This window comes from Cyrtonyx montezumae, unplaced genomic scaffold (assembly GCF_038088225.1).
Source record: "Cyrtonyx montezumae isolate F1298 unplaced genomic scaffold, pur_monq_1.0 scaffold_8, whole genome shotgun sequence".
Taxonomy (NCBI): domain Eukaryota; kingdom Metazoa; phylum Chordata; class Aves; order Galliformes; family Odontophoridae; genus Cyrtonyx; species Cyrtonyx montezumae.
In genome coordinates, this window is record NW_027072089.1 from 30142354 (window position 1) to 30162237 (window position 19884).

The window sequence follows — 19884 nt, forward strand, 5'->3', positions numbered from 1 at the left end:
TTAATCCTTGGGTTCATAAATATTTTTTGTAAAAAGTAAAACAACATTTCTTCTTGTCTCTCAGTGAGAGGCACTGTTTGATTAGGAAGAAGTGGACACGCTCCTTGTGAATCTGTCCTGAGATGAGGGTTCAGGGAAATGCCAGGCAAGCCATGTGTTCTGGCATGCCTCCCTTTCAAAATTACACACAAACACACACACACATTTTTTTTTTAAACTCACAAACAGATTAAATTTAGATCTGTGCTTTATATGATCAAATACTTTTTTTAAGCATTAACAGATTCCATAGGAAGACAGTGTGCTGTGGCTCGTTACTTTTTTATGATGTTTTTGCCCACTCGATAGAGTAAATTCATTTCATTTTCAAACTTGGAGTGTTTCAATTGGATGAAGGAGAAACCTAAAATGAAAAACTACCTTGTATTTCTGTAGTTCACAACCATGGAAGCGAGCAGTCCATATACATTTCTATTATATTTGGCGAGCGTGTGTTTGATGATTATTTTGTTACATTAATGACATCTTTATAAGTTCATAAGTTCATAAGTTCATAAGGTTGGAAAGGACCTATAAGATCATCTAGTCCAACCATCCTCCTATCACTATCTCTACCCAACTACTAAATTAAGTCCTTTAGCACCTCATCTAAACGCTTCTTGAACAGCGCTAGGGATGGTGCCTCAACCACCTCCCTAGGCAGGCCATTCCAGTGCCTGACCACTCTTTCAGAAAAGAAATGCTTCCTGAGGTCTAATCTAAATCTTCCCTGGCGCAACTTGTGGCCATTCCCTCTCGTCCTGTCATTACTTATCAGGGAGAAGAGGCCCACCCCCTCCTCACCACAACCCCCCTTCAGGAAGTGGTAGAGTGCAATAAGGTCTCCTCTGAGCCTCCTCTTCCCCAGACTAAACAATCCCAGCTCCCTCAGCCGCTCCTCATAAGACTTGTGCTCCAGGCCCCTCACCAGTTTTGTTGCCCTTCTCTGAACACGCTCCAGGGCCTCAATGTCCTTCTTGTAGTGAGGGGCCCAAAACTGAACACAGTACTCGAGGTGCGGCCGTACCAGAGCTGAGTACAGGGGGATGATCACCTCCCTGCTCCTGCTGGTTACACTATTTCTAATACAGGCCAGGATGCTGTTGGCCTTCTTAGCCACCTGGGCACACTGCCGGCTCATGTTGAGCCGAGCATCAACCAACACCCCCAGGTCCTTTTCCTCTCTACATTCTTCAAGCCATTCTGCCCCAAGCCTATAGCATTGCTTGGGGTTATTGTGGCCAAAGTGCAGGACCCGGCACTTGGTCTTATTGAACCTCATCCCATTTAGCTCAGCCCAGCTGTTCAGCCTATCCAAATCCCTCTGAAGGGCCTCCCTACCCTCGGGCAGTTTGACACATCCTCCCAGCTTTGTGTCATCTGCAAACTTACTGAGCGTACACTCAATTCCCTCGTCTAGGTCATCAATAAAGATATTAAACAAGATGGGCCCCAAAACTGACCCTTGGGGGACACCACTCGTTACAGGACGCCAGCTGGACTTAACTCCATTAACCACTACCCTCTGGGCACGGCCCTCCAGCCAGTTCTCCACCCAGAGAACTTTGTTCCTTGGCAGAAGGCGAACCCATCTTGTTTCCATGAGGGTATACAAATTAATTCATATTCAGCTGAGACCTGCTTCATGTGCAATCTTAAATGCAAAGTACCTGTGCTGACTTTCCTGGCAGACAATCAGGAGGAACATGTATCTCCCAAAAGTATTTTTAGGATGTTAAATTTATATAAATGTTGTGTGAAATTTTGCTTTGTGTCTACTTTATGTGGGATGAAGATCATCAGCCAAAAAACTCATGTCTCCAATGTAAACCCGTTCCTTTCCGATGTTTCCAACATACATGTTTGCGTACACAAGGAAAAGGCATCTCCCATTCTGGAAATGATAACAATTCTGAGTAAAAGAAACATGGTTTGCATTTAACAAATACCTAACCCATACCTCTCCCATTTAATAGCTTTATATACAGGCTACTTGAAAATCTCCCAGACATGCTATGGATTCCAAACAAAGATTCAGTTTTCCCAGTTCAGTAAAGATGACTATGTTGCATGTACAGTTGCAATAGAGGTCTCCCAGGTGAACGAGAGAGAATTCATTTTAAGATCTCATGAGCTATCTAGAAGTTCCTCTGTCTCTCTTCATTGGCTCTAGAAAGACCCTAATGTGACCAGTTGGATGATTTGGCCAAATGTCTAAAGTTTTAGTTAACCATCTGAAAGTGGGCTGGATAAATTCAGGTTTAAATGACTGAACTTCATACAAGCCAAGCAAGATATAAAGAAGAAAGAACTGGGATGTGGGGCTATCCACCCACCTGAGCTTATAATTTAACCAAATATATTTCATATTATAACCAAATAATACTAGCATTATTTGAATGAAACTACATGGAAAGCTATTCATTCTACTGGAGAACAGTCACTGCCTCCACAAAGTAGCTAATTGTACAGAATAGCACATGTGGACTTGGTGTTGCAGCACAGATTCTCACCAAGGCTAATGGTAATTACACCTAAGAATTACGTTCCATCATTGAGCAGTGTTTACTACTCACCATTCTGAGAACTGAGAGATTTGTACACAGACAGATTTGTGCACAGAGGATGGACGCTTTGGCCCTTACCCATTTAAGAAAAACTATCATGTGGCACTCAGTACAAACTGTGGAGAATCCTTGGGAATGAGTTATTTTAACAACAGAAGCTAATAATTTCAGAAGGACTATTAGGAATGTGCACTCATTTTCAAGTGTCTGAAATATTTGGGAGAGTAAACCCTGTGACTTTCGAAAAGATTTTCTTAAGTTTAAAGCAGATTTTTAAGCAACTGAACTTAAAAAGCTTTCAGATGAGGATTTCAGAAACATGGGTATGGTCAAAAAGGATTCTTGTGTTATTTGAGAAATATATCCATTTAAGCACATGCTTGTTACAGAAATTGATATTTGTAATATATTCTGACAAGAATTGGAATTAGCTCCTACATTATGCAGTCTTGTGTTCCCACAGCACAGGCCGATTAAGATTCAGGTACTGAGAAGAAAAAGGTTTCAGATTCTTTGTTGTTTCTTAACAACTTTCAAATTAATTTAAAAAAGTAATTTTAAAACTGCCTCATTGTAGCACATGAGAATCCTGCCAGAGTTAAAATTCCTAATAAAGTTGAGACATGTAATCTAGGTGTTTCTTGTCTGTCAGGGGGATTGGACCAGATGATCTTTTGAGGTCCCTTTCAATCCCTTACATTTTGTGATTCTGTGTGATTCACATAGAATCAATCCAACAAGACAGGTAAAACTGAGAAAACCTACTGGCTGGTTAATCACTCCTGTAATGCTGGTGCTGGGGGGCTGAGAGGGTCTGGGACAAGAAATATGCTGTCATACTATTTGAAGAACTATAATTAACCTTGATGATGTGATTGGAATTCAGCAAGCAGAGGAAATCACTCAATCCTCTCCTGCTGGTGGAACTGTTAAAAAGAATTAAAATTTCCAGTGTTGAAAAGAATTTGTAATGTAGCAAGTGTTCCAAGACAACAAAACAGGCGGAGCTGAAAATCTGAAGATATGAACAGGCACAAACCCAACCCAAGGAAACTAATTGCTCAGCATCTGGAGCAAAAAGTTGCAAGAACAGCAAAGGATTGCATCACTTTGTAGGAGTTTACAAAGTTCAGTGCAGTGAACACAGGCAGCATGTACACAGCAGATAGAAAACTGCAGCATTAGCTTATAGGAATTTTCATAGGAACAATAAGCTACATGGATAGGAATTCTGAAAACAAATTGATTATTTTTTAGTATTTATTTGCCATGATGGAAGAAAGAACAGCATTAACACTGTAAATCCTACTCAGTAAAGGGCAAAATTCAGGCCAGCAGAGGGCCACAAAGATGATGAAGGGCGTGGAGCATCTCCCATACGAGAAAAGGCTGAGTAACCTGGGTCTGTTCAGCCTGGGGAAAAGAAGACTGAGATGGAATTTCACTAATTTTATAAATATCTAAAAGGAGGTGGAAGGCAAATAGATGAGGCCAGGCTCTTCTCAGTGGTGTGTAGTGATAGGACAAGGAGTAATGGCCTAAAACTTGAACATAGCAAGTTCTGTACTAACATGCAGAATAACTTCTTAATAGTAAGGGTGATGGAGCACTGGAACTGGCTGCCCCGAGAGGTTGTGGATTCTCCTTCCATGAAGATATTCAAGACCCATCTGGACACCTACCTGTGCGACCTGTGGTAGCGTGCCTGCTTTAGCAGGGGGTTGGACTCGATGATCTCTCAAAGTCTCTTCCAACCCCTGCAATTCTGTGATTCTTACTAGAATGTTCTCCATGAGGGGAGATTTTGAATAAATGTTAGGAGGAAATGATTCACTCAGAGGGTGATGAAGCACATCAGCATCAGAGATGGATGCCCCATCTCTGGAGGTATTCAAGGCCAGGTGAGATGGAGACCAGGGCAGCTTGTTCCAGCGGGTGGCAACCCTGCCCATGTCAGGGGATTGGAACTAGACCATCTTTAAGGTCTCTTCCCAAGCCATTCTATGCTTGCAGTGAAGAAAAAAAGTAAATCAAGTGTAAATATTCACAGAAAATCCAGGTTGTTTGTAATAGCACAAGGAACTGCTGTATTCCTTGAACACAAGCAGCAAGGAATTCAAAGCAGTTCAGGTCTTGAGTGTTATTCAGAGGGCATGTTGTTTAGAAGAAAAGGGGACCAAAGTGAATCAGAAGTCTTTCGCAATAAGGAACCGAAAGATCCTTTCTGCCCTGTGATTCATTTCTTCAGGGAAGTCCCTCTTGCACACTGTGAAAAAGCTGAAGAGGAGTGGAGTAGTTTAATATTCTGGGAAGCCTCAAGAACAGATAACTGCTAGAAGACATACAGTCTGTGGCCATCATGGGAAAACAAAACCAATGTCACTTTTTTCTCCTGTAGAGGCAAGTCATCTTCCCCACAAGATAAACACATACATTAAATGTTTTGTACTTCAAAAAAGGAGACCTCAGAAAGATGGTTAACACCAAATCTTTTTACTCAATGAATGAATATCTCATTGTTATTCTGATATCCACATGTATTTGCATTTCTTTTGGAGAGACACTGATGACATTTGCTCCAGGCAGCAATTTGTGATTCCCATCCCAAGTAGCAAAGAATGTCTTGCATCATTTTGTTCTGATTTCTTTCAGATCAGACAAACGAGTTGTGGCCATCTTGGAAACCACTTACATTACTCTCCTCTGTGCCCCAGTGGGACATCAATAACTTTTTTTTTTAATCCAGAAGGGGGAAAAATAATACAAAATTGTTACCATTTACTAAGAAGGAGATTTGGTACATTAAAGCCTTGTGGAAATGTATTATATTCCTAGGTGTGACGTTTTCATACAAGTATGCCTGGGGTTTGCCCATCTTGTGAGAACAGCTTTGAAGAACTATGAAGGTTAACTATGGCCTTCTCTCCCTATTTAGAAAGATTTCTGGGGCCGTCCAACTCGAGAATCATAGTGAGTTTTCATCACGGGAGGAACACTTATCACATCTGTTTGGGTTGTCCCCAGTTCTTGCAGTATTTTATAGGAAACAGAGCAAAATTTGCAGTGTCTGTGGGAGAACTGTTAGGCTGGATGACATTTTGACATTGTGAAAATAAGAAAAGAAAGCAAAGAGAAAATAGAACAACTTTCTGTAGGGCTGTTGGATTAAAGCTAAGCTGCCATATTGGTAGAGTCCTGTGTACCACAAAACTGGAGAAGAGACCAAAATGTACAGGTAGGACATTGTAAGGAATAGCAGCTCAGGAATAAATCTGGCCTCATCAGAAATGACAGCTGATACACAGATATATGTACAATTAATCTGTCTCAACCTTGGAAAAGATATTCAGATTGCAAGTCGAATAGTTTAAGGCATGACAATGACGTTCATAAAACATAAACAGACAAAGTTCAAAGGAAATAGTAAGGTCACAAATGATCTGAAAATTCTCTTAAAAGAAGGGCCTGAGATGCTTCATTTTGGCTAAGACATAACGATATATCATAAAAATGCTTTGAAGGTTATTTCTCAACCCATTAGTCATAGCAAAACACTTGTAACCACAGGACTTGCTGCCAATCTAACGGTAGCCTTGTTTGAGGTGTTTGCTCATCCTATGGTACAGACCAGAACAATTCCTTTATCTTAGGGGACTATTCCGCATTTCTTTTCCACTTTATATATTCTGCCTGAATCTGTGATGCAAATTATGTCATTAACATAGTTCATCACACTTCAAAGGTAAGAAAAAACTGAAGTGGGTGGAACAGCTGTGCAGATCTGTTTTTTTTTTTTTTTTTTTTTTTGTCATTCCTTACTGTGGGTAAAAGCACACAGTTTTCTTCTGAAAATTGCACATGTGCATTGCTTGCATAATCTGGGGATATCCTGAGTTTGTAAGAGAACAGCAGCTGCAATAGATTACCACCACAGGTACTGTGTTTTATCATCACTTGACCACTTCAGAATTTGGAACAGAGGCCAAAGACAGCTGATAGCTGAGTGTCTTCATCCCTATGTTCTCTTGAACCTCACCTTGAAGCTGCGAAGGGACTGCAGCTAAGCTCCTTCAGAACTGAAACAGTATTCACACCGTCACTTTATGGTTGTACCTCAGACTGGACTAGGTTTGCCCCATGGCGAAACAGAAACTAAAACTTCCTTACATGGCTTATAATTTTGGCATGGGCCCTGTGCCATTCTCTTGGCCAAGACATCCTTTGTGAGCCTGCGGCACGCAGGGATCATCCACAATATACATGGTCACCTTGTCGTGGAGGCTGAAGGTGCGTAAGCGTGAGAGTACGGACTCCATTGGGCTCCAAAGCCAAAGGACAGTCCGGGTTCCGAGGGATGACACTAGCTGTGCGTTTCCAGATGGAGCCTCCAGTTCTCAGGCTCTCCGCGGGCCCTTACTGCCCCCTTTCGCCTCTTGCGTGAACTGCACTCTCCTCTGAGCCGCTCCGAGTGAGGCAAAGCCCCGCTCCGCGCGGCGGCCCCCGGCTGTTGTAATGGGGCAGCCCCGCCTCGCTCCTCCCGCGGCCTCCGAGGGGCGCAGCGCGGGCGCCACCTGGTGGCCGCCGCCCTGAGGTGCGTCCTGCCCTACGACGACATGCTGAGAGCTGGGGCTGTTCAGCCTGGGGAAGGCTCCAGGGAGACCTGATAGCATCCTTTCTATATCTAAAGTGGGGTGTAAGAAAGAAGGGGACAGACCGTTTAGCACGGTTGTGATAGGACGAGGGGAAATGGTTTCAAACCAAAAGAAGGCAGACTTAGATTTGATATAAGAAATTTTTTACAATAAGGGTAGTGAAGCACTGGAACACACTGCCCGGAGATATGGGTGCCCTGTCCCTGCAGACACTCAAGTTCAGGCTGAACAGGGCTCTGAGCAACCTGATGTAGCCGTGGTTGTCCCTGTTCATTGCAGTGGGTCGGACTAGATGACCTTTAAAGTTCCCTTCTAACTCAGAAGATTCTATGATTTTTTTTTTCCAGCACAGACTCCCCCAAGGAATTTTTTCTCTTATTTGTATTATCTATTTTATTTGGTTAGTAGTGAAAGCTTGCATTCTATAATAGTCAGTACTGAAAGAGATACCTGCGTCCTGTGGTTAGGATGAAAGATGTGGAGTGCTCCTCCCTCCTGGTCTGTGTGGCACCGATCTTCTTGCTCCTGACTGCCACATTTTCCCAAGAGTTTTCAGGCATGCCTTGAAATCTAGATGCCGTTCAGGCCATCTAGTTAAAATCAAAACACCTTAGAAATGATGGCAACATTTTGTTACCATGACTATCTTCTAACAATTGATGTGCCTTCCTGTTTGTGCTGCCATTTTCCTGGATTAAATAGCTCTTTAAATTCTCTTTCTCTCCTATTTATTTATTTATTTAAGCTTAAATGAGAGAGGATTATTCTGTGGCTCCAATATTAACAGGAGGTTTGCCTGAACATATTCTTTTGTGTAATTTTCTAAGCTTTGTAGTGGAATAAGCAGTGTTCCTTGTTTATTTATTGTTAAATGCTAGTTTTAAACAAAAATAAAGTATTGAGGGGGGGGGGGGAAGGGAAGCTGATAATTTTACATGATCACAAATCTAGCAATGTATCAAAAGCAGCTTTGACAAATGTCAGGGCCATCACAGCTGTAGGGCTGCCACAGTAGTAACTCAAGGGAACATTGATGGAACAGGAGAGAGAGGAGTCAAACACACTCTTCCATGATGTAGCATGGTATCTTTCAGCTGCATGCCTGGTAAAATGACTGAAGCCTCATATGTTCAATTCCTGCAGACTTGAGCTTGGCAATCTTCCAGCAGTGGCCAGCATAGCAGATGCAACAGGAATATCATTTGTCTGGACATTATTCCTTTGAATGTAGGAATGAAAGAAATAAAATTTGTCCCACTGCTACTAGTCCTGTCTTGCGGAAAATATATATATATATTTCACTTTGCAATGAATGCTGTTTTATATCAGCTCATCCTAGGAGTGCTTTCTATCTTCTCTCTCCAAATACTGTATACAAGATACAGCCCAAATAGAGGAGAGTACATATCATTGCTTAAACCTGAGGATCTGTGTCATATCAAGAAAAATTATGGAAGTGTTTTCTTTCTGTTGTATTCCGAGACTGATTCAGAAGAGATATTCTGACTGCAGCTAGTAAAATCTGCTGGAATCAGATCAGTACCAGCCTGTAAGAGTGGAAAGGGCAATGTGAAGACACCTAGAACTACTATGCCTCTGTGTTCTTGTTCACTACAAAACCATACCAGAAATTGGAGATGTCTCCTTGTACCTTCACCTTTTCAGTTTAGCTCTGTGCTGATAAGCTAAAATCTGTCTTGTCTGGAAAATGTAGTAATGAAATACTGACTTAGATGAAAACTTTCTGTCAAAATTCCTTCTGACAGCAGCAGGTTAGGATTTATTCTAAGAATTTAGAATTATAATTCTAAGAATTCAGTTTTTATCCCTTTCTGCTTTTCAAGTTTAGGTTAGGAATATAAAAACTTCTAATGGTGTAAAAAATCATTTTAATGCGTCCAAAAAAACTTGTTCAGCTGCTGAGAAAATAACGTCTACCTTCTTAGCCTTTATTTTTTCAATATTTAAGCAACAAAGCATCCCTAAGAAGAGACAGTTTCATCAGTCATCTTGCCCTGATAGTTTATCAGTTTGCCCGCTCTGTTAAGAGTGTGTTCCTGATGGCGGGGAGCAATTTCCTGGACTAAAGAAACTCTGTAAACCACTTCTTCGGGCTGTGAAAATAACGTTCCTTGCACAGTGGGAGCGTAGATAAAATACAAATAAGAGGTGATGACTGGTCTTCCGATTTGTTTTGTTTTTCTGTATCCTCTTCTGACATTAAGAGGATGGGCTCTGACAGTTTTGTTAATGGACTCCCTTCCCCCTGCCTCTAAGGCTAACTTTCCCCTTGTTGAAAACAGTCTCCCTTAAAAGGGGAAATCTATCCAGGCAAAGCTGCATATTTCATCAATAGACAGTATGTTTCTACTGAAGATTTTGACTGCTTTAGAGTGCAGAAACCCTTACAGAGCTGGTAGTGAAATCTTTAAGGTGAGCCCATTTCATACATGCCAGACTGGAAGGGGTGATACTACCAAACTGTAACATGGATCTCACTGTGATGGTGAAGAAGATCATATATCTGCTGTCTGAGAGATGGATGTCCCAGAACTGTCGCAGAGGTGAGAACTTCAGCTTCCATCAGGCCTGCTGGGGCAATGGGGAGAAGGGATGCAATGTCTTTAGAGTCAAAGGGGAACCCGTCATGGAAGAACCCATCTGCATCTACAAGCAGATGATGAGCCAGATATACGAACCTGCATTAGCATGTGTGGAAAAGTGTTTTCAAATCAAACCACACTAGAGCCTAGAGTATTTGCATGACCTTTTAAAGCTTAGCAGTAACATTGTTTAGACTCATTTGTACCTAGAACAATCCTTTGTGTCCAGCACTTCATCATTTATGTCATAGGGCACTTAACTGTGAAAAGCATTTTTACAAGGAGTCTGAACTTGTTATGATGACAAATATATTTCAGGAGGATGCCTTTGGGCTGTGTGGGGAAAATGGTACCACCACCATGTGAGCATGTGAAATTTAACTGGACATTGAAGTAATACGTTTAAATAATTGTTTGGTTTCTATTTCATGTAGTCTGAAAGAACTCAAGCGAAGAAATGGGGTAGAATGTAATTATTGTAAGGGACTATTTCTGAACTCTTGTGCTCATATTCTCTCGTTTTATAAAATTTTAGGTAATTAGAGCTATGAATTTTACTTAGACTAAATCATCAGACTCACATAAGCTGTGCTTCACCCCTTGCTACAATGGTTTTATACTTCAATTCATGTCAGTAACAGGCTCACACCACAGCACACCACAACTTGCTTTATTTACCAGAATAATAGCAGCTATTTGAGAGTTTTAATATACTAGCTGATACTAAATTTCATTACCCTACCAGTTAAGAGAGTGAAAAAATGTAAAAGAGTATGTTTAAACTCTCTGAACTAATTTTCAACTTATCCCTAATCTAATAAATGCATTTTCTTTAAAATTCTGGGAGAGCAAGTGAACAGTGTCTGAGTAAACTCCCAAACATACTGAATCCCACTGTAGTGTCCTGCTTTAATACACTACACTGAACAGTCAGTCTGAACAAGAGTGGTTTTCATTCTTCCATTTTATTCTACCTGTGTATTTTTAAGTAGTGCAAAAGTAGTGAGAAAATATTTTATTTCATTTTAGAATGGAAGAAAAAAATAAAAAAAAATCTGCCAGGGTTTCAGAATCCAAAGTACTATACTTAAAAATATGTGCAAGTAATGAAAGTTCTCTGGTATGAGAGCAAATAGATATTCACTTGTTCGCTTCTGAATCACTTGTTCAAGTGAAAGTCTCAGAATTATCCTCTAATGTCACAAAATGTTGTGTTTGTAATTATATTGTAAGTTATATAGTAAAATATTATTAATAACATGCGTTTTCTATTTTTTTCATATAAGTTGTAATATACTCCTCTATGTGGTTTATATGAAAGAATGATTTAGAAACACATTACACAGAAGTCTACAAAGATAAAGGTATGTAAACATTCAGCACCCAGAGATTGGCATGTGGGAGAATTTAGCTTTTCAAGTGGTCAAAGGTATAAAAAAGAATTTATTTTATTTTATTTTAGTGGGTTTTGTCTGCACATTGTCAGGTAAATGATTACCCAAGCAGAGTTTCCATACCTATATGAATCAATTAAAAAATACTGTAGGATTTTTGAAGTTTAGAATCTTCAGTGATTTGTTTCTTTGTTTGTAGTACTGTTCTGATACCTGAACCTTCTCCTCATTTGGTCAATTACAGCTTTGACTATCTGGGGTTCTCACAACACCTACTGATCAAAGATCCAAAATCTACCTTCACAGAGGATCATAACGTTTTGTCTGTTTTGTCTTGGCTTGAAATGACCTTCAGTCGTAAACATGGCTTTAGAAGCTGGAAGTTCCTGTAGACTATGGGTGTCCAACATTATGGCTTGCCTGGGCTGCACTGAGTGAAGAGAAAGTGTCTTGGCTGCATACACAAAGACCTCCTTCTTATCTCCATGGAAACTACAACTGATATGAAGAGTACAATAACGCTGGTTGATAGAGCAAAATCACAGCTACAAAACACAATTTTTTAACATAGTCACTGCCATTGCTATGCATTTTCACCAGTGAAGAAGAACCTGCATGCCTCATTCATAAAAATCCGGACCAGTAGGGTGACCCACTCTTGCTGTCACCATTGGGGAAACACATCATCTACCACCTCATTGTGCTCGCTGTTGTCAAGCCGACAAGGCTGGGAACTATACGGTGCTGGTGCTGCCTGACGTAAATAAACTGCACCAATGTGGTGTGGCAAAAGTTCTGCTTTTATTGTCCCATACATCTCCTTATATCTTCTTCCATGGCTACGCCTCTTAGGGTCTGTCCCTACCTTATCTACCAACCCCATATCACCACATTTTCTCCTTTTGCTTCCTTCTACAGCTACTATTGTTTATACTTAGTCAAGCTTAACTGTTAGTGTATAAGCGTAGTCATTAGTTACTGTGGTTACTATGGTTACGCCTTACTGCTTTTTCAGCTACTACAGCTCACATCCACCATTTGGTCTCAGTAAATGTTCAACAGGTGCCAGTGAATGTCAATGGGTACTTTTATTTTTGCATAGAAGAATTAAATTCCAGACACACTTCCATGTCAGACATCATTTTGTCAGACTGCTCCTCTGATGCCATCTGTCACACAGCAACAACATTTAATGGAATATTGGCAGGAAGGTTCAGCCTCTATTGTCATACCACCACAGGTCAAGATAATAAAACAGGATGCATTACTTTCAGATACATGACTTTCATATACATATTAACGTATATAAGTAGCAAAAATTATTGTAATCTTTAATTATCTTTTTTTTTTTTTAATGAAAAGAAATGACAGAACAAGAGGGAATGGCCACAAGTTGCGCCGGGGAAGATTTAGATTAGATTTGAGGAAAAAATTTTTCTCTGAAAGAGTGGTCAGGCACTGGAATGGCCTGCCTAGGGAGGTGGTTGAGGCACCATCCCTAGCGCTGTTCAAGAGGTGTTTAGATGAGGTGCTAAGGGATTTGATTTAGTAGCTCAGTGGGTAGGGATGGTGATAGGAGGATGGTTGAAATAGATGATCTTGTAGGTCCTTTCCAACCTAATGAACCTATGAATCTATGAATCTATGAATCTAATCTATGAATCTATGAAAAAGAGAGCAACAAGAATACAGAACTAGTGGGATATATGACCTTGTTTCTGTGAAACTAATGCATCAGTATCTGTTTTGATATCAGTGGCTGCAATTCTTAGGGAGTTTTCAAAGTGTTCATCAGGGATTTTTTATGAAATAGCAGTCTTCTTGTACTTCCTCCTTGATAACAATTTTTCACAAATGTATATACTGCCAAAAAGTGTTGACATGAATAAAGCATGATTGTGAATTGAGAAATGTTATCTCTGGTAAGAGAGGGCTTGTAAAATTAAGCAGACATGGTCAGACTTTTAAATTGAATGTCTGACTGCAACTCTATACATTCCATTTGAAAATTCCAGGTACTGTATTTATGTTGACTGAAAATGGAGTTGTAAACATAGAATTTTTTTTTTTTTTTGTAATCTTGAAATGTGTTCTCCTGTTCCTATATCAAAATGGAAAGTACAGCTGCATATTTTTTTGCTATTCACAGGCCTGTGTTTAGCCAATGAATCAAAATGCAAATATAAATTGAGCTGGCACTACATTGCAACCTCCCTGTGCCCTAATTCCAGCTCAGACATCGATTTCTTTTCTAGTTATTGTAGCAGCTGTTAAAAATATGCACATTATTCCAACTCATCTAGTCACAACTTTTTATTTTAGCTTCAAGAGCCCTTGAATTTTTTTCTTACTGCTAAGGCTTTTCCTCCACCTATTACTATATTCTTTCCAAAAACCTCTCTTTCCAGAAGCTTCATAGGTGGGAAACACAGGTTGAAAGTATGTTTAGATTTTTTTACTGAGCTGGAGCATTAACTCTTTAACTCCCAATGCACTATATGATATTATTATTGTTATTATTGTTACCAATAACAAAAATCGTAAAACCACAGCAACCAGGAGTGACACACATATTTGATCCTGATGCATCTTGCACCTCTTTCTCCTTCTGTCCTTGGTGATATAAATATAGTCTTTCTAATATGGTGTGTGGGAGGCTGTACCAGTGACCAGTGACCAGTTGGCCTCATGGCCATTAAATCTTTGATTTCATTAGGCATGGGGAGATAATTAATCCATATTTGAGCAGGGAAGAAACCATCCATAAAGGAGACATTTCTAAACTACAAATGAATGTAAGTAATCTATGCCTCATTAATTTCTTCCTAGGCAGCCATCTAGAAAATGCCCTTGCATGACACTAGTATTATTTTTTAGAAGGAAAAAGAGATGTTATACACAATGTATGATTGCAGAGAAAAAGTAAAATAAGATTCATTTTCTCTTGTAGGAGTGAGCATAAAATAAAGAGATTGCATCAACAGGTTATGATACCTGAAATCTCCTATTTTGGCAGTGTTGAGCACATTTTCTTTTCCTCCCTCCTTCCCTCCCTCCCTCCTTCATTCCTTCCCTTACTACAATTACTACAACGTTATTTTTCCAAAAAGGCTTTATCTGTACTATGTAGATGATCTCTTGACAGCAGGCTGAGTTTACTAAAATGTAGAATCTATCTTACTCTTCAGTTACCTTTCAGTTTCTACCATTCTTTTCCTAGGGACACTGTTCTATATAGTATACCATCTTAAGCCTTGAGCATTGAGCTCAGTTAATTTGTGTAATTCTAATTCTGCCCAGCAGAGTGGTGAACAAACTCAAAATATAGACCCAAAATCATGCAAAATCAAACATTACAATATACCAAAGTGTTAGCACATTGTCAGTGTCATAAGGTGTCTGTGGTCCTGCATGTAGAACATAGGGGGAAGCAGGATCGTTGTGGGGTTATTTTATTCCTGGTGAATTAGTAGCAACTCAGCCAATAAAAACTGACTCTTAAAAATCATGATAAATACAGAGAATAAAGAAGTGTGGAAGAAATACTTTAAAAAAAATGCAATACGGAGAAAAGGGGTAGAAAAAGCTCTTCTGTTTCTGTGATTTCTGTTGTAAAATGAAACTATCAGAACAAAACTCCATACCGTTAATCAAAGTTAAAGACAAACATGAAAGGAAAAATTCATCTTAAGAGCAGCATTTGAATGTCATACAAACTGATGATTGTACAATATGAAGGATTTGTTCTCATCTATCACTAATCCAAAGCAGCAGCAAGAATTTAAAAGCCTACTTTAAGATGGTAGACAGAGTGACTTATTTAAAGTTCTTGCTTTCACTTAAATTGCATACCAACATGTAAGCAATGAGTCTTTTCTCTGTTTTCCCCTCTAACCACAGCCTATGTGTAAAACCAGGTAGCAGAAATTTTAGCCCACATTGCTATTAAATTGGGTAATGACTGTTCACCGTGCAGTTTTTGGCACATAGAGGCAGGGCAACTGTTCAAGAAAAACAAGAAATTTCCTGCTGTATATGAACTGCTCATAAACACTTGAGCCCTGGCACTTTTTACTCAAACTCTGCAGGTCTCAGATGGCTAGTATTAAAAGACACTGCTAATTACAAGCAGTGTGGTTAAAGCAAATGCTTAGCCATACAGAACATTAATTGACACTGTTGTTGGGGAAAATGAAGGGCTGTGTGTGTGGGGAACTGTTTTCCCAGTGAGAAGGCCCAAGTCACTGCAGTCTTTGCTGCTTTATTCATATTTTCCCAGAGCAGGTCTAGATTTAGCCTGCATTCTCTACCTTAGAAGACCAAGGAGGGAATTGTGATTCCACAGTTCCTTTCTGGCTTCCCTGGTTCAAGGTGGGAGGTAGCCTTCTCATGACCTGTTACCACCAAGTTTCCACAGTCACTCTGGCCAGGTCTGTAGTTAAGGGAAGTCAAGGCTCAGTTCACTCTCTTTGCTGTAGTTCTGATACCCTTTACCTACAAGTATCTCATATATGAATTAATACCTTCTGACTCTGTCCCTCAGCAAACTGTGTTGGACATTACAGCAGAAAATAAATAAATAAATAAATAACCAGGACCTCCCATTCTTGTTTGAGGTATTCAGAGGATTTATGCTAGCCACATCCCTTCTTTCTGATCTTCATTCAGTATCACAAAGCTCATCTTTGGATACAAAATATATTGTCTTGTTCTGGCAGCTTCTTGTATAAGATGTGTTCATTTTAACTTTTGACTTGAATACTTGAAGGCTCAGTCATTCTACCAGTGAGAAATTAAGGACTGCTGCAGCACTTCTGGTCAATAGCCAGGAGACCAGTGAAAATGGGTTGACTGAGAAAGAAGTAGAAGGAAGCAGCAACAACACTTCATTTCCAAAGAGGAAAGGCTGTTAGATATGATCCCCAAGAATTCCCCTACTCTGAAGTTGACAGCTAGAGTAATTAACAGTAAAAAAACCTTTAGTCTATTTCTTCACAGAACTGTTTGTTATGTGCCTACAGGTGAATAAGAAGAATTTTACCTTTATCACAAAATTTAAATAACAGATTAGCTCCAGGAAATCTCCAAAGGAATGAACATCTCATATAACCTAAAGAAGAAAAAAGCTATTTTTGCTTCATTTCTCAGGAAGAATTAAAAAGGCTAATGACCCAGATAGACAGATTTACTGCTCTCTCTCTCTCTCTCTCTCTCATTTTTTTTTTTTTACTAACATTCTGCTATGAAGCAAGAAAAAAAAAAGTGTTGAGGAAGAAAGAGACAAATCCCTCTATTTACAGAGTGTCCTGTTACTTTGCACATCACGTAAGGTGCTCAGATTCAGCAAGTTTCTAACAGGAGTAATGGCTGACTTTATGACTGTACAAAGGGAGTGGAAGAAAAATGAAGAAAGGAAAACGGAGGCAGCTAAAATTTAGATTTTCCAGTTCTCTGGAAGCATGCAGAACTATTTTAGCCTCTGGATTTGAGGATAAACTGAGCAATCTGCAAGGAGGGAACAGCATTTTGGATGGTGAACTTACAGAGATGAACTGTGAGAAACCGTTTTCTAAAAATGCCACAGATGTATTAATTTCTAACAGGATAGGATCTGAATAATAACATTATAGCTTCATTTGATTAATTCTGTTGTGAGAGTGGTCATATCTCGCCTTCTGTACAGAGCACAGCAGCCTCCCATGTATTTTTAAGGCTGAAACTCCTGATCCCAGTGCAGATCTCCCTTCGTACAAGAGAGGGCAGCCGAGTCCCACTAATACTGCCTCAGAACGGGACATCTGGAAAATCTGTTATCTTATTTGTTACGCTTGACTGTAAAAATTACTGCATAAATTGAAAATTAATCTTTGTTCTCTGTTTTATGGGGGACGGGAGAGTACTCTGAGACTTCTTATGTTTGAAGGAAAGTTTCAAAATAAAAATCTTTGTTTTATTCATGGGAAATTTTTGCTAATGCGATACAAATATGTGGTTTTCTTCAGTGATAAATGACTTTACAACTTGCAGTGTGAAAGCCGAGCTGAATTAGAGCCCCATGTCTGGACTGTTCTCATCAATTCTAGTTCCTCAGCAGGAATTTGGCATGTGATCACACACTTCTCAATACATCCAAATATCTAGACACTATGCCCACTTGTATCTAAATTCTTGCTGCTTGGGTTTATTTCATGCATCACTTTTGGGTCTTAAATGCTAGGAGATGCAGGCTCAGGCTGAAGGTCTGCATTGTCTAGTAGTCTGTCTTGGAGAGTGGTTAATAGCAAATGCTTAGGAAAGGAGTACAACAAACAGAGTGAACACAGAGGAATTGTCTGACAGACCTTTCTACCTCCCACCAATTTCTAGTCTAAAGCAGCAACTTTTTGAGCCAGGGTTTGGACCTTTATAGCTGTTCTTTCCTTCCCGAGGACATTCCAAGTGCTCAGTATACCTGAGACCATGAAGACATTTTAAGCATTTTCATTGTTAGATAATAAGAATTGTTTTGCTGTGTGAGACAGGCTTTCTCCAGTCTTAAATATTTCTTTCTTTCGACATTCTAAATTTCTTTTTTATTTTCTTTCTCTGATCTTTTTCGTTGTATTCTTCACAATCCTTTTTTGTTAAGCCAGCTCAGTCTTAGAATCATGCTCTGCTTTCTGTCATAAGCCAAGGCACTGAGACATAGACCTCATCCAAGTTTCAGTTCTACCAGAGTGAAAATATCTAGCTATACCAGAGATGCCCAACTGTCTTTTTGTCTGCTGGTTCCTCTGTCAATCCACTGCTGTGCCCCCTCAGTTTCAGAGACTGAATTTTCAAAGAAAAGTCACATCTCATTATTATCTTTAAGAAGCATGGAGAAGGGCTGTTTCATTGCAGGCTGAGTTCGCAGAAATCAGTTATTAAAAAAAAAAAAAAAAAAAAGAAAGGAAGAAATGTCCCCACAACTTCCCTTGCATTTTTTTTTTACTGCGTGTCCAATCTGCTCCACTCTTGCAACTTGGACCTGCTAGTTTTCATGAATGAGGACCACCTCTGACTTTAACATTCCCCTTACATGAGTCCTGTCTTCCTTTTCTAGAATACTGTATGCCATACAAGTGAAAGTGAAATTCATGAGTGCAGAAAAGTTGTACGCAGCTTTTCCGTCTCTTGGCCTATGACTGTTTTCTGTTCAGCTTCTACCCCTAAAGCTTAAAGCTCCAGCTATCCAAACACTGCTTAAGAGCCTATGTTCTTCTCTGCAGAGCTGCCCACTAGAGACAGGGTTTTGGCATCCCTTGCTATCACATCAGTGGCATTAATTTATTTGTCAATTAGTGTAATAAAGAAACGTGCCTTCTGGATTTTTCCATCTTAAAGCAACTGTCATATGTGATAAGGCACTGGCAACATGGGTATTTCTGTGTACACTAATTACAGCATTAGTGTGATTTATGGATGATTTATGGATCAGCTAAACCACAGGGTTTTGGTGTGAATGCCCTGGTTAGCTGTGGAGGTGATGTGTCCATGGAAAGCAATGATTTGACTCTAGGACTAAGTTTCAAACCCACAGAGTTCAAATGGGTTCAGAACGTACTCAAACACATTCTCACATTCCTCTATTTTACAGACAAGGGTAATGATCCTAAAAGCAACTGCCCCACAGCGTCAGTGGAGTGAAAAATTGAAGGGTTGTTTTCCAAGTAATCTGACTCTGTACAGCTGGATCAATAGTCAATATTGCCAGGGCTTGGCTGCCTTGTTTCTACCTAATTTTTACCATTGCAGGTCACTATAAAACCCAATGTGAAAGAACCTCTGGGACCTGGAAGGGAAAAGATGACAAGAAACCCTACCTGCTCTGAATGCTCTCAGCTTCTTAATAGACATTATGTGTCAAAAAATGAAGCACTTAGGCAGGTTGAAAAATTGCATGGAGTTGATTCCTGGTATTCGCAAATATACTTGTATGGCACAACTACTTCAGTGGGAAGAGTTATCCTTCTTCCACTCAGACTCGTGTTGTTACCTGTGTGAGTGAGTGCTGCCCAGTCTTTAAAGCTACATTTCAGTCATGTTGCCATCTAACTCTTCTATTTGTACTCTGTATTTTCCCATAAAAAAATCGCCAGTTTTGTTTTTTCTTTTCCTGTATCAACATTGTCCCTTGCGAAAGTGTCTAGTGAGTTTGAATCAAATTAATGAAGCCCTTGAACTACATGAAAAAAAAAAAACACCCCAAAACTTGTGCCAACAGATTTTCAGTATTATTATGTGGGTCCTCTCGCCATCTAGCCCCATGCCTTGCAAGCTTCTTTGTTACAATAATGTATTTTTCTCCTCCTTTTACCCTTCCAGAAATTCTGCTTCTGAGTAAGACTGTTGCAACCAGGGCTGATCTTTTGCATCTACCTGTCAGAGAGATGATAGAGGCACAGTGGGTCATGGTCTCTTCTGTATCAAGCAACTGCTCTACAATTGTCAGGAAGGGATATACATCAAACAGACAGGATTTTATAAAAATCAGTTCTGGAGATTACACAAATCAGTGCTACAAACGGCCACTCGTGGCAAAGCACAGTGGCTGTACAACAGCTCTGCCCTACTCTGGGACTACGTGTTGCAAGGGGGACAATTGCCT